We start from the raw sequence: 16917 nt of genomic DNA, 5'->3' as shown, positions 1-16917 counted from the left end.
TTCCATTTCCATTGAGACTGCAGTTATATCATTTTGCAGAGGTCTAGTTGGAGATACTCCATTAACATTCTAATGAAAAACAATTCCTAAAATGTAGAAGTAAAATATACTATCACACAGACATTTTTTATTCAAGATTTCTGTTCCCTTGAAAACGCAGACCACTTATGACCAAAGAAAGAAGTAATTGTTATCAAGTACAGTGAAATCCAAAATGGAAAAGTTTTCAGGTACTTACATACACAATAAGCATCATGCTCATCTTCTGGCTTACAGCAAGCAGTACCTTATTGAAAATAATTACAGCAGAATCATCACCAATGGGCAATTGTCTAAACCTTCACCACAGAGAGTTTCCTGGCTAACTAATTTAAGTGCAGCATTAATAATCATGAAAGTTTCCATTAAACAGGAAACTTTCAAACTCCTCCACTAGTGAGAAAAACAAAGAAAAAAGCTAATCTTGGTTAGGTCATGTAAATGAAATGGCATGACATGAGTGGTGGAAGGTTTTCAGCAACATCTAAATAATCTAGGTCCTTAAGTCGTGTTTTCAGAAGACAAGTAGCAAGAGCTTAATCACTTTAAATAATCATTTGAAAGCTTCAAAGTTTTTCAAGGTCTGATATTCTTCACTGTAAGAAAAAATTCAGATTATTGCTTTGCAAATATTTGTTTACTGAAATATTCCTAAATCAATGTCCTTTATAGTACAAAAGTCCAGCTCTTTCAGCCAGTGTTTCTTCTGTTTTCTTTTTTCTATTACTTGTGTTCAGCATTGAAAAAGTACATAAATCTATTCCCTATACACACACACAAAAAAAAACCCCTATTCATTTTTCATCCTATATCCTGAAAAAAGTTTGTTGATTCTGGTAACTGAGTATTTACTTGACAGTCAGTCTGTGAACCACAGTTCCGTAGTGTGCACAGTCCTCTATCTACTGCTCAAACACCATCTATCACTCCAGTGTTGAACAAACTGCTATTCAAACTAAACTATCTTTCATTTTTGGGTCATCCACATTTGGTCTTTAGTAAGTGACTATCACACAAAGTCCTTCATTATTGCATTTTGATGGTAACACTATGTTATGAATGCTATCGAGACATCATTAAGTGACTCTTGCCTATATAAAACCAGAATATCTATAGTTTGCCATATGAACATAAATTGCAGAAGTATCACCTTTTGGTTTTATCTGAAACACACACACAAATATTATTTTTTAAATTAATACCTCTGAAAATAATGTCTTATAAATACAGATTTGACAGTAAAATGGTGTTCCACATGATGAAAATAATGTTCTCTTAACATTATTTTCCATAAGCTTCTAAAATTCTTATTTTAACAGTCCATAAATTGTCATCCTTCTGGCAGTTTCTTTCTCCTGTGCCCAAATTGCCAAGTATCACTCCCTTCACCTGATAGTCAAGAAGCAATTCTACTCTCGCTCAATTTTAAGATTTTTCTGCAGGTAAAGCATATGTTCTTACTGTGTTCTCATATTAGGAGGTTCTAAATACCCTAAGTATCTAGAATTGTTTTCCAGTTATCAGCACTTCATTCAGAATAGGATTTTACTTCGACTTCCTGATGATATTTTCTAATTCTGATTTTCAAATTGTATTTTTAAAAGTTGCTACATAGCAACAGCTATTTCTCATATATAAGCATACTGTATGAGAACAAACCAATAGTCATAATTTCCCAGAAATTTCAACAAAGTCCAATAAAGCAAATAACAAAATCTCGTTTCCAATGTACTAGCATAATTCAGAAATAACTTCACCATTTTGGTGAGAAACTCTAACACTGAGGTTAGAGTTTAGGTTTGAATTAAGCATTTAGTTAAGCATTTAGGTTAGGAATGAATGAGAAGAAAAAAAAAACACAACACCCTTGCACAATTTCTGTCTAACATATTAGAAAGTTTGCAAAAATGGAGTTATTAATTAGTATACAAGATTCTTATCCTATCATATCTTTGCAGCAGAAATGACAAAAAATTGCCAACTGAAGCCCTTTTAATTGCAAACCATTTTAACTTTGAAGACTGTCCCTTTGTGATACAATTAGCACCTTCTTTTGCACCAGCCTTAGAAAGAAACACTCTTCATAACACTACATGCTCAGAAATAGATAGCTATATCATAACAACAAAATCAAAATAACTCAAGTAGTTTCCTGATTGTGGGTTATTTAGTAGAAGGTGCTATCACACACAGCAGTCTTTTCTCCTAGAAACAGTACGTATTTTTGTAAAATTTATAGGAAACTTCACATCTTTGAGACTTCTAACCATCTGTGGAATTTGGCAAGAACAACTGGCCAATGGTTTAAAAAGTTGTTAGCAGTGGGGGAGGGCAGGATAACAGATATACATACATACACAGACAGTACGTATTATATAGATTGAGTTCCTTTTCCTTTACATGCTGCAGCAGTGTAGTAAATGTAAAATATATTTAAATACACATTCCAGATTGTCCCTACTCTGTCTAAAATTTAAGATTTTGCTAATTGGGATCGAATTCAGAATATGGCATACATGATGCTGAACATGTAACAACTTTAGAATATTAAATCTAAAACATGAGAAAAGTGTCCTCCTGGTTACAACTTCCTTTGAAGCATCTACATATGAGATGATTTTTTCTGTTTTAGAACTTACTCAAAGAAAATCTATGCAATTCCTTCATTATTCAAACATAAACACAAAGTTAGATTTCTAAAGAAACATATGAAGTCAGTCCATACTCAGAATTTCCACTGTGTAGAATATGTCAGGAGTTTTGCATCTGTTTATTCTAAATGGTAATGTATCAAAATTCAACCTGAAGACACATCAGTTCTTTCTAAAAATAGAGTAGGAACATACGTACAATTACACTAGGAAGATGCAAGACATACAATCTGTATTTTAGTTAAAATTACTTTTTATTGTCATATGGAAATAATTCTTAATAGGCATGCAAAAATTTAAAGAAATAAAACACTGCTAACACACATGGTCTAAGTCAGGTGTGTTGTCCCCTTCTTATGGGAAAGCATAAAATAAAGACTATAAAAGTTGTCCCCTTCTTATGGGAAAGCATAAAATAAAGACTATAAAAGAAATCTAACTGTATTTATCTTAGCTTGAGTATCAACCAAATACCAATACAAGTTTTTTTATAGAAGAAATTGTTACAAATAAGATATCCATAATCACACCAGCTAAATCAGAATTAAGATCAGGTCTTTTGGATTCATTCCCTTTACTGATAAAACACCCTCCTGTGTACAGCTAAATACTGTCTAATCATTATACGTGCAAAGTGATCGGAGTATCACACAGCAATACCCAATGAGGATCAAGGATGACTAGTACCTAAACCAGTCTGTGACTTATCCAGTAAACAACTGATCATGATCTTTATTATGTGCAAGCTGCTTCTAATAAGCAACATTTGGAACGGGGATATCTAGGAAACACATATTCAAGTCCTTGCCAAGAAACAGGTTTCACTGGTAGACAAAACACTCTGAAATGGTATTTTAGAACTGCAAAATAGTTGAACAACTGATATTACTATCTGCTTCACTTTGTTCATTAGCCAGGACAGATCCCATAAATTTTATACTGCTATGTAAGCAAACAGTACATACTATTTCAAGTTATAATTATCCACTAGATACTAGAAGTTTCTTCATTCCAGGCAATTTAATTAGTTGAATAATGTTGTCTCCTTTCATAGTGAGTACTCGCAAAAAATCATCATAATACACTAAGACAAACTCTACTGTTCTTTAATTTCCAGGACAAATGTAAGATCATAGTGTAAAGGGATTACCATTTTCCTGTTTCTTGAGAGTAACATACAGAATGATATTGTATGTACGTGGCATGGTACTACTAACAGCACACTTTTATGCTATGGGAGCAAACAATAATATAAATAATGTTATGAAGTTATGAAGGAATACAGGACTTTTAAGTATGTAAGATGCTTCTCACAATTCAAATGTACATAAAGATGTATAATTGAGTGGCTTGGTATGCCTGAAAAAATAGCATTCAGAGAATAAGAAAAAGAGGAAGAAGAGCAACAGTTCAGGTGCTAACCACAATACAGCCTTTTCATGAACTGCTTTAGACTAATAATGTTTTTATGAGCTATGGAAAAAGGAGAGCAGTGTTATAAAATAAAATGTTTTTAAAAGGTGCCAGGATATGCCTGGACTTTAAAATTTGTCTATGTAAAGATACGTTGGATTACCAGATTCTTTAGGAATTTAGGTAGTACTATTTGTCAGGAATACTGGTTCTACTTAGTGTTTGGAAAGGAGACTTATCCTTTCCCTTTCAAATGCCATTTCAGCCATATTCTGTATCTGCTCTCAGTGAGACAATGTTCTGTGGAATAAACTTCGTACAAAGTCATACCGAAAAGACCTGCAGAGATAGCAACTGCTGCAGAGTTCATTTAATAAGTAGGATACTCCTTACACTGTACATTATTTCAAGTTAATGCTTTCATTTACCACCTCTGAAAACTGACATCATTTGCAAACCTCATCTGCCAGACAGCCTGTCTGCATCTCTTTTCTTACAACAGTATTTGTCATGATCACAGGCTTTTCAGGTGAAAAAAACCCCTCCAGTCTGTGTGACAAATAACAGGATATTTCAGTTGAAAAATATTTTGCAAATCACTTCCTTCCTAGATCTGATGATTCATAGGACACAATACAAAAGCCTTTTCCCAAGCATAATGGACAGAGCAAATGGAAAAATGCAATTTTGAAAGGGTGTAAACTGGCTGTTTTTGTTAAGATATACTCTACTATCTGCTCCTCAGTAGTGGTGCAGCACTAAACAGCAGCATAGCCTCCGCACACCATCCAATACAAATTCAGTATCTTTTTGTAACTCACCGGTCTCTTTTTCCAATTAACAACTGATAGGACAAGAAAGAGGAAACAGCTTCAAGTTGCACCAGTGGAGGTTTAGGTTGGATATTAGGAAAAAATTGTTCATTTAAAAGGATATCAAGCATTGGAACAGGCTGCCCAGGGAAGTGGTTGAGTCACCATCCCCAGAGGTGTTTAAAAGATGGGTAGACACGGCACTTAGGGACACGGTTCAGTGGTGGACTTGGCAGTGTCAGGTTTACCATTGGACTCAATGATCTTAAAGGTCTTTTCCAACATAAACCTATGACCTTTCAAGCCTGCCCCTCAAATGTCATACATCTACTATCCCTGACTAGAAGCAACAAAATGAGGAAACATCTTCTATTAACTAAAAACAAAAATACAAACAACTGCATGATCACCTCAGCTAATTCTCCCTTCCAAGTATTAGAAAGATCTGTAAGATCTGTCTGAAGTGGCCACCCCTCTCAGAGGACACTTCTCTCACTCCCAGCTCTTGCTAGATCAAGGAAAGGTAGCTTTTTCATTTCTTTTCTCCTAAAATTTCCCTTCTCACTACTCCTTCTCTTCTACTGAGCAGCATTACAATTCAACTTTCATTTTAGTAACTGTCTGTGTCCAACAACCATCATCTATTTGCTGAATTTCCAAATAAAACCCTCTGAACTTTCTCTCATGTCCTACTTCACGCTCACAATTTCTCCATAAACATTATTTCATTCTCCAGGATTTAAACTGCCATTTACCTTGATCCTACATTTAAACATGCCTTTACCACCATGCTAAAAAGGAAGCCCTTACACATTGTGCTGACAAACATCTTTATTTTCTGTAACTCCTGATTCTGTCAGCAATCATTTGTTGTCCACACCAGCTTTGCTAGTGATTTGCCCTACTCATAAATTTTCTTTCAAACCCGGAAGAATTTGAATTTTGACTCTTTTGAGCTGTGTGCTAGAATTTTGACAATAATATCAAAACCAAATTAAATCATCCACAACAGGAAGCCAATGAATTAGTTTGAGATTGCATTTTGTCTTCATTGCAAAAGAAAAGCTAATGAATGATGCAATGTGGCACACAGAAATTAATCAAGACGCTACTACATGGCTTTTCAGAAGTCATTTTACAAAAGATATGTTGCAAGTTTTCAGAGAACTTATTAGCAGTAATGCGGCTATTTATGAGTAGTGACACCATAAGTAGTTCATTAGTTTCAATACTAAGAGGGTGTGAGATCAAATTAGCTATAAACTTACTCAGAGTGCAAAATTCTACTATCAATTTTGTATGAATTCATTCTAAGCAGTGTCTTTCATAGCTTTATAAAAGAAATTATCTTCTTCCTTAACTCCATTAAAGCATATTTACTGAGCTATTGGCTCCACAGCACAAAAAAATTAACTGATTGAGTTCAAATTCCTAAATATTGATTTCTCTTGACTTTGAAAACATGGTGACATCTGTGTGCAATCATTTCCAGATTGGTAACATTTAAAGTAGCCCTACTGGAAAAGGAAAGATAAAACCCTGTAATGTCACATCTTTGTCACTGCTATGTTACCAGTAACGTTGAGGGAGGTGATCCCTCCTCTCTAGTCAGCACTGGTGAGGCCACACCGGGAGTATTGGGTCCAGTTCTGGGCTCCCTGGTACAATAGAGACATGGACATACTGGAGAGAGTCCAACAAAAGGCCAGAAAGACGATTAAGGGACTGGAGCACCTCTCAAAAAGGAAAGGCTGTGAGAGCTGGGACTGTTTCGCCTGGAGAAGAGAAGGCTCAGAGGGGGTCTTATCAATGTGTATAAAGACCTGAAGGCAAAGAATGAATAAGAGGGAACCAGACCCTTCTCGGTGGTGCCCAGTGACAGGACAAGAGGCAACAGGCACAATCTCAAATATTCCAAAAGAACACCAAAAAATACATCTTTACTGTGGGTATTCAGGTTGCCCAGTGAGGTTGCAAAGTCTTCATCTGTGGAAATACTCAACACCCAAATGGATATGGTCCTCGGCAACCCCTTGTAGCTGACCGTGCTTGTGTAGAGAGGTCAGGCTAAATGATCTCAAGAGGTCCTTTCCAACCCACACAATTCTGTGACTCTGTAATTTTTAAAAGGTCTTCTATCACTTCTATTAAATATACATAAAGGTATTTCTAGACAGCCCCACATGCAAAATCACACAACTAATTATATTTAAATTACAAATGCTGTTAACATTAGAGTATAAAGTACTATGAGACACAGCAATTCCAACAAACACTTTTTATGTTTAATTCTATCAGTGCAATACCCAGCCCCATGCATTATCGTTAACAATGGCCTGTAGTATCAGAATGCAAATAATATATGAAAGATTAATGGCCATAAAGCAAAATAAAAAAAAAAATTAAAATATCATTTTTTGGTTAGTTTACCATCTGCCTATGAGAGTATTAATGCAAGTTTTTACACTGTATCTGAAATTTCTTCTTTCCATACCATACCTCTAAAGAGCTTTAAGCAATAATGATCAAATGTTTAGGAATATATAGTACAGTAAAACAGAAAAGAAAATCTTAACATTTCTTCAGTGTTATCAGAATCCAGGTGAGATTTCTCTGAGCTTTGTTGGCTTATGTCAGAAGTCTTTCAAGCCTCACAGATAAGGTTTTAGAAGTGTATTTCTGCACAATACTCAACTGTACCACAGATAAAGAAAACATGAACAACAGCTCCTCACAGTAAGCTCTAGGTAATTAATTAGCTTATGCCTTTGATATAACTAGCCTGTTATACATTATGGAACAGTTGCACTGAGACTGATAAATACTATCCCAGCCCAACAGGAAAGGAACAATCATTCTGATCAGCCTAACTCTTCAGAGGAAAAACATTCCCAAGGAAAACTAAAGCCTACAGCCTAAAGGAACCTGTACATTTGAGAGTTTGACTTAAAAATTCTCCCTGTATATTATCCCATTTCCTAGATGTCAGGCTCACACTTGCGGCTTTTCTTCTACTTCTCTACAGGAAGAACCAGACTGCATTTTTATCAGGTGAATATAAAGTCTGATTTAAAGTTTGCGCAGTAAGGGTAAGCGATACAACAAAAGAAAATAATATATGAAATGAAATGGGTGAGTAGCGAAGATGGTGAGAATTGTGGCTGGATATGTCTGAGATATTTTATGACTAAACAAACATTCTTTTTAGCATAAATACGTCTCTGTAAATCAACATTGCCATGCATGAAATTCCGTGCAGTGGCTGACATAACCTAACACTTTCTGTTACCACTGTACCAAGCAAAACCAGCCAAGAGGTTCAGAAGTCAACTCAGGATTCCTCGCAAATTTTATTATAGTGTTGAACTGGATAAATCCACACGTCCCAGACGTTCCTGATCATCAACACGCTCATTTTCAATCACAGTTTTACTAGACAGGAGGGACAAGAAAATTCCACACCATTGCCACGACTAACATTTTAAGCATGTGAATCTACAATAAAAGCTTTAAGTTGCTACAGTTTTATTACAAAGTCACTTCAAAGCTGACCAGTTTTTCCTCTTGGGGGGAAGAAAATAAATTAATCAAGTAAAACAGACAACTTGCTTAAGTTACCACTTATAGTCATACTTCCACAAATGGACACTGGCTGCGTTACTGGAGTAGTACAAGTTATGTGCATATTTTCTGTCCTTTAATTTGTACAGAAACACTGTATCTCAGACACCATTTTGTGGTAAAAACAGATAAAGGATGACATGGAATGTCAACACCTTTCCATATGCTATTCACTAAAAAAAGATATGCTTTATATATATGGGAAATATATCCCATATACACAGACTAGATTGTTCCTCAGCACTGGCAATCAATGGGGCTGAGAAAAATCTATGCACTTTGCATGTCTGCCATCCTAATCCTTAAAAGACCTTGCTGACAACATGTAAGAAAAATAGGCAATAAGGAGAATTGTATTACTAATTGTAATAAAAAAGAAAAGATTTAAGGTATACTAAAGTAAGCCTCAGAAGCCAAAACAGATAAACAAGTGTATACAAATGTTAACAGAGTGCATCATTTTGCACAAATTGGCCTCAAAGCACAAAATTAATATCTTAGTTTGTACATTAAAAGATACTTTTTTATTGTAAGATGGACTAAAAATGTAAAAACATCTAGCAGTTCAAGTACCCATGAAATCTAAAACCAAAAATATAGTACTTGCAACATTTTAAAGAGCACAGGTTTTAGACAGATTAACATCATGGCATTTTTGAGAAGATGTAGTCAACTGTGAATCAGGCGTTTGTTTTACAGGTTAGGTAAGACAGTACTAGCAAACCATGTAAGTGGTTAAAAGGCAACAGATTGAATTTAGGTAGACATCCTTTCCAAACATCAAATAGTAAATCATCTCATGATATAAAATGCTTGTCACTATTCAAAAACGAGGGTTAGGTGCAATTTGAAATGTCCTTTCTCTGGCAGCATGTAACACAAAAGAACCTTATTTATGACTTACATTCAAGCAAAGAGGTAGGAAACATGATAAACCATGGCAATTCACAGTAGTACGTATCAAACACCTGAATAACCTCATTGTATAAATGTTGACTGTTTTTCTTTCCATATTCTGTTCATTTATGTGATGGAGCAAATCAATACAACAAACAAACACTGGATAAATTACGGAAGTGTTGACATATGCTACTGAATTAGACACAGCAGCGTGACAATAACAGCTGAGAGTGCTGAGCTAGGTGCTGCTGCCTGTCACTCAGGCTCATCCGAAATACAGTAGTCTTTATATCTGTCAGTTGTTTCCTTCCTTTCATAAAATGGAAATAATTGATAAGAATGTCCACAGCCAACATCATTCATAAGTGACTCTTATTAAACCATAAGCTAAGATCTTTTGACTATATAATTATGAAATAAAATGCACCTCTGACTTGCAAATCAAGACGTTGTATTGTAGAATATGAGGTAAAATCACTTATTTAGAAATATCTAACACATTTAGAACAAAAATGACCCCTATTTACTATCTTAATGAGAAATTTTTTGAACCTTAAAGCCAGTGGTGGATGTTAATTACTTGAAAATATAACTTGACAACATTTGAAAAAACTAATCATGCAGATAGGCTAAATCTCCCAGTTCTTGATTCTTTCTACATTTGTAACCATTCATTGGTCTAACCAACCATCACAATAAAGGAAAAGATTTGTAATTGAAGAATTATCCCTGTAATAGCTAAATAAGTAAGCAGGTCATTCATCATCAATAAAAAATCCTAATTCCTTTCAGGTTTTTTTAAGACAATCAAAAGGTGCTTTGGGGGTTTTGTTTCTTTTTTTACTTACTTAAAAAAAAAAAATACAAGTGTTTCATACAGTTATAAGGAAGCTGCACATTTTAATTTTCCCTGGAAAAGCTTTGCATACCAGGTCTTAAGGCCTACTGCAAAATTTAGCTAAAATACTACAATGTCATGCCAAAAGTTTATTCCCTATGTTATAGGTTATTTTTGCACTTAGGATTAAAACAAAATAAACCATATATATATAAATATACTGCATCCAAATCCTGAGATAATTACTGAGTTTAATTACCACCAAAACAATTATTCCATGTATTAAATTGCTTTTGTGCAGTGAGATTATCCACTGAGGTTCATTTTCCTCCTTTTCTTCCTCTGATTGCTTCATTGCTGTTACTGATACATACTGGATTAAAGACCTAAACAGTAAATATTTTTTAGGGTATTAGTTACTTTCAGATTTTGAGACATACTTCATTTTTTTGCTTCTCACACAGCATAAGATTTCAGGAATTTGGGGAGTTTGAATTTTCTTCAATGCTAACATTAATCAAGACTTTTTTTTTTTCTTCAAAATATCCCGCTTCCCAGGAATACTGAACTGCACCCCGTATAACCTAAGCCCTACTATAATGAATTCCATTCCTTCTTCTTGCCCACTTTGACTAAGAAAAGATGAATGAGGAATTTGATATTTGTTAAGCATTCAAGGCTTCTACAGAAATGTAAAATGTTATTTTGATGTCCTGAATATTACTGCATGTTTTTGAGTGTTTTGCACATATGCAAGCATCCTCTTAATGACCACTGGAAGACCTTTTTTTTTCCTCTGCTAATGTTTTCATGCAAGCTCTGAAACTAGTCTACGTGAAGTCTTTTACCTTTACAAACTCCAGTGTGCTAGAAATCCCTGCTTGTGGTAACATGCTCACTAGTGGTAACATGCTCAGCAAATCCAGTTCCTTTTTTTGGTTTTGCATTTTTAAATAAAAACAAAACCACAAAAACACAGTATCATTAAACGTAATCTTACAAATTTACAAAACAATGCACTTGTAAAAGAAAAAATGCTTAACCTGTTCACAACAAGGCTAAATCTGAACTACAGCCAGTTGACTTGCTTTATGCTCTTGCTGTATCATTACTTGTATTTCTCAGAAAAAAAACTGTTCATTGTGGAGGAATGTTAGTTTTCACAGCCAAACTGTATTTTGGAGTGAGGCCTAACAGACCTAACTTCTTTCCCTTTCACTTATGCACTCTTGAAAATAACTTTTAACCTATCCAAAGACATTTTTGACATCTTGACATTTTTCAGTCTTTGGCATTACTTTAAGCATTGTTTCATCTCTTTAGATGTTACCCTGTTAGACAAGGTTAGCCTACAATAGTAATCAGCCACTTCAGGTTCTGTGATAATAGAAAAGTAGAAAAAAATAATCTTTCTTCTAAAGATATAATAACAAAAGGATATCCTTGGCCAAAAAATCAAAGATTTTCACAAAAATATTTTTCCACAAGTTTTAGTTGCTAAAACACCAACAGCCCAAGAACCATCCATCTGAGAAGAAAATAGGACCTTCTACTTTGCGTGCCTTTTATCTTTGTCATGCTTTCTGGGTACTTTTATAGATCTAAGAACTGAACCTTCCTGTATCATGTCAAATACATCACATATATTGTAAGGAAAGAAGCTACAACATTGGGTCTTAGATGCTCTTTCAGCCTTTGTGACTTACTGCCCGGTAGGTTACCCAATATCCATTCTCTGCAGGTTTATCTGGATGCCCAGCATTACAGAACAACTTGTCCCACCACTGGAACAGAATCAGTCACACTACATAAAGTTAAGAATCTGTTAAAGTAGAGATCGATGCTTACATCTTCTTCCCTCTATGATTTTCTATAAGGCTGTAACACTAGACAAGCATGGTCAGTAACTCTAAGATTTTCTGTCTTTAAGTTCTCTGTTAGGAAACTTGATCTGTATATTAAAAGGAAAGTTGATCTGTATATTAAACTTCCTGTGATTACACTGACTGCAAAATATTTGTGTTCTGAAAAACTGTTAACTAAGGTCAAAAATAAGAAGTGCTGTTGCTAAGGCACAAAACTGATCTGATCCAGGAAAGAAATCTACGATTTTATCAGCTCCAAACAGTTATCAAAATCTACTGAGAAAACAAATGAAAATGGAACAGTCTCTCGAAAGTGCACTCTGCAGGCCATAAACATTTTTTTCCCTTAATAATTAGACTGGTACATCTAGCTACAAAAACACCTCTGTTTCATTGTTTAATGAGTCAGCTCTAGGCCCATTAGAACATGGGAACTATATATACAATCTTAGTATTCCCCTACAGTAAATATACCTTATATATATGTTGTATACAGTAATATGTATATAACAGTGTATATATACAATATACAGTAAATGCAAGCACTAAATAAATAACTGTAATTTAAAAGGGCTATTATATTAATGTTAAAAAAATAATACTGTGGTGAGACACAGACAGTGCAGCACCTGTGTCTTTACACATGTATATTTTTTTGTGGGTGCTTACCAGAAAGTAAGCCTTCATACAAGCACAGATAACCACAGACACACACAAACATATATCCATATAGATTTATACTCTTTTTTTTTTAATCTTCCCATGTAATTCTGCATTTCTGAGAGGTATGCCAAAGAGCATTTAACCATATTGCCGCTACAACAGTACTGGAAACAACCATGATCAATGCCTCAAAACTTCCAGGGTAACATTTGGCTGTAAGTTTTTAAAGGAAAGAAAAAATATATCTTTAGACTCAATGGACATTATGTCAGCTGCACTACCTGCAAGCCCAATCATGACTTTTGACAGCCATGACGGAGACCTTCAAGTACTAGGAAATACTTGAAGGAATTAAAAAAATATGCCAAAGAAAGATTTCTGCACATGTTCACAAGCTATTTCTGAGTTACATTCTATGCAATAGTTTTGACTTCACTATTGCTGCATCAGGCATTAATCAGCAAAATTTCTGGCTCATTATCTTCAGAGTTAATTTTAGTGAGTCCTGCACATTAAGCAGGGTTCGTTCCCCAATTCTCTAAGATGAAATTGAGCATTTAAAGTAAAATCTAATTACATACTGAGGCATCAATGCCTACTTGCTCACCAGATAAAAATATAGCGTTATGTGGTGGTAATCTTGCATTTGGGGCCAATCACAGCAGGACAAGAAGCAAAAAATAAAGTCTAGAAAAAAAACCATTTTTATTGTCAAACCTATGACCTATTTTGCTAGATTTCCACCATCTTTTCACACTTCTATAACTACACAGTTGTTACTAGATATCTTTTTGTCTGATAGTGAGTTAAGTAAAAAGTTATTTTCCATGACCTACCCCTGCTCCTCATTAACATCTATCCGCTAGCTTAACTGCATGCATAGCCTGTCCTGGCGCCAGCCAAAACTTTGAGTATCAGATTAAACTTTGGGTTTAAATGCAGGTTATTCAACAAGTTAAGGAGAGGCTACCAATGCAATTCTATGTCAGACAGCAGGATACAGCAACTTCGGGCGGGATTTGGTGAACAGCAGCTAAGGTAGGCTTGGAATGTAATGTTGCGCCAAGCTCAGTGGCACCCAAGAATGCATTTCAGACCATAACCTTAAAGTTTTGGAGGACAAGTGAGAGGAAGAAGTGGCAGAATACCACAGACACAACAGTAAACTCTATTAGAGATTGGCCATGGCTTTAAGAAAAATATCTGCCTTAGGAAACTAAAGAAGAGAACAGAACTCCTCAGATTTCTATGCTATCTAATGTTTATTGAATAACCCAAACCAATACAAATATAAAACTAGGAGAATTCTCACAGGAAGGTAGCAGCATTTGATAAAACTATATCCTTAAAAGGTAAGACTTATTCCAGGACTGGCCACATTCACACAAGGAAGCTGCTTATATGAGGCACCTGCTGAACCCAGCAGAATTTAAAATTTACTGTTCAACCGAGAGAAGGTGCTGTGAGTAGGGTCCCTTAAGGAGACAGTCCAGATACTTTTACTTGGGGCTTCCCGATTCTTCCCCTTCCTCAGTCATCTTATGGCCACAACAACCAGCCCCAGAGCTTATGAGTTGGGTACATGTAAAGCCTATCTCTAAGAGCTCAACTTGTTGCCAAGTCCCACAGAACCAGTGGTAAAAATCAGGCAGTAATTCAGCCCCTTCGGATACGTATCTAACCAAACTGATCATTAAATGCAAGTAAATGTTACCTGCTACACAAGCTAAAAATTGCTCTGCTGCAACAAGTAAGAAAAGAATGAATTCACCTTCTTCTTGAGCTCCAGACCAGTGCTCTAGCCAGAAGGCTGTGCTTCTCCTCGGCTTACTTCAAATAAAATTCATTCTCTGCTCATTTCACAACACCTAGAAATGAAAAAAAAAAAAAAAATCTTACTGAGATAGCACAGGAAATATTCTTTTAATTTAGTCTCTTTTCAGTAACTGGACTAGGATGTGTTTTAAGGCCTGGTTCTGGACAGGAGATCATAAATTTCAGAAGGAAATGTCAAAGGCACTTGCAAAGCAATGTTACTGCGATGCTAACTTGGCATCTTTAACCCTTCACATTATAAAAAAGACAGGTAATCTCTAGTAAACACTAGAATGATGACATGTTTTCTTTCACCACGGTCAGCAATCTGTAATTAATTCAAACAGATGACACACTGCTTCCATGGAAAAGAAAGAAAGGTAGGAGTGAAGTAGCTACTCTCACAATTTCTGCCCGGATAGAACACACTCTAATTGGATTTCTATGCTGGGAAGAAAAAAACATCTAAATTACCCTTTTTCATTCAAAAAAGTAGAAAAAAATGAGCGGTTTCTAGGAGACCCTGCAACAGCAAAAATGATGCAGTATTCTTGCCACTTCTAAGAAATAAAAACATTTCATTATTTTGAAGTAGCTGGCCAGAGCTGGCAGTTGAACTCAATTATGATTCCATCAGGTGCCAGCTGATACATTCAGTAGTGTTTGAGAGAAGTCCATGCAAATCATAACAGAAAGTAATCTGACTAAGCTGATATGAAGCCATTCCTTGCCTAAGAATAGGTCTCACATTCCAGATAAAGAAAACTTACAATGTTAAAACTAAAGGATGAAATCAACTTAGCAAAATAATTCCAAAATAATTTTGTTTTAGAAACACACTCCCAAAGAACTCAGAGCCGACCAACATATAACATGGTATTATTCTTCCTGGAAAATCTCACAAATAATGAAAAAGATGTTATCTTGGTTAATGCAATGTCCACATTGTTTTCTGTCTCCATCTGCAACAGACCTTTTTTCTCCATGCTATTTAGTATATACTGGGGCGGTGGGGAAATAATACGGTTGTTTGAGATTTCTCTAAAGGTTGCACGATGCACTACACACGTTGCATTTACTTAGGATAGCAAATGCAGCTGCATTGGAAATCGGGAAAACCGTAAACATCCACAGAAGTGAAGCAGTAGACTCAGTCCTGCAGGACAGTTGGTGCTCCCTTCTGCTTAATGCCAGGTAGAGCCCCACTCACTGAGAAAAGCACTACACACCAGTATTTTGTGCCAGGCCATGCTGTAAATCAACGTACTAAATTGTAGTGGCATGCCGCTCGAGGGGAAAAAGAATACTCTAAACTCAGACAAATCAGAAGAATGACTTCAAATTCTGCCCTACTAAATAAGAGGGCTATCTTACAAATTAGGGTAATAATTTAAGCACACAAAGAAGCTTTTTTTCATCATTAATTTCTAGAACACACTGTTGTCCATCTGAGTCATTTTCCTTCATGGGGCTTCAACTTCTTTCCTTCACATACTACCCCAGTGCCAAAGAAATCTTTGGTCCCTCTAGTAATCAGACTCTATTTTCTGTACCTTACCCCAAGATGACATAAACAATTGCTTCATCTTCACAGGTTCATCTTCTCCTTAGGCCTTAAAGACATCCAACTCTATAAATCAATTTGCTCTTGCCATTATGACAAGCAAGCCTGAATTAACCTTCCTGTGGCTCCAAGTCTTGAATTTTTCCATGCACTAATGCTCTCACCTCTCCACATACACTCTTAACTCTCCACAAAAATATGTTTCTGGAAGAAGGGAACATGGCTTCATAATCAGTGGAAGTAAAATGTATCCTCCAAAAGTGAGTCTATCTAATCCTCTAATCTAGTTTCTCCAGTTACTGAAGTCTGGAGAGAACATTCACATCCAAGGTGACTAAAAATAAGCACTTAATAGATGCAATACATTCCCATGTCAAGACTACTAAAGAAGTGTACTGCAAAAGACTTGGAATTGGATGTGATCCCTGTGAAATTGCCACATAGCTTCACAGCACATTTAACATTTATTTTTAAAGTGGGGGTTTTGTGGTTTTAATAGCAAACAGTAAACACTGCAAATAGCACTTCAGACTGGACAATAAAAACAAAAAAAATGTAGGTTGAAAGGAACTTTTGGAGATCATCTAGTCCAGACTCCTGCGGGCAGAGCTAACTTCCAGGTTAGGCTGAGTTCCTTTATGGCCTTGTCCAGACAAGTTTTAAAAACCTGCAGGGATGGAGGTCCCTCTCTAAGCAACCTGTACTGCTGCTTAACCTCACTGCCTGTGAAAAGCTG

At 35.6% G+C, this 16917-nt stretch overlaps 1 protein-coding gene across 7 annotated transcripts in view; it reads right to left on the bottom strand.

Annotated features, from left to right (window-relative positions):
- Nucleotides 1-16917, bottom strand: part of CDH18 (cadherin 18) — a 378826-nt gene that overhangs the window by 239538 nt on the left and 122371 nt on the right. For 6 of the 7 annotated variants that reach the window (XM_037381369.1, XM_037381368.1, XM_037381373.1 and 3 more), the window contains one exon: nt 14574-14670. The exons of the other annotated variant lie outside the window; for it this stretch is intronic. The gene's annotated coding sequence lies outside the window, so the exon portion shown is untranslated. The remainder of the gene's footprint in view (nt 1-14573; nt 14671-16917) is intronic. 7 annotated transcript variants of the gene reach the window in all.

The sequence above is a fragment of the Falco rusticolus genome, chromosome 3 (genome assembly GCF_015220075.1).
Source record: "Falco rusticolus isolate bFalRus1 chromosome 3, bFalRus1.pri, whole genome shotgun sequence".
Lineage (NCBI taxonomy): Eukaryota > Metazoa > Chordata > Aves > Falconiformes > Falconidae > Falco > Falco rusticolus.
This window is presented reverse-complemented; position numbering and strand designations above follow the sequence as displayed.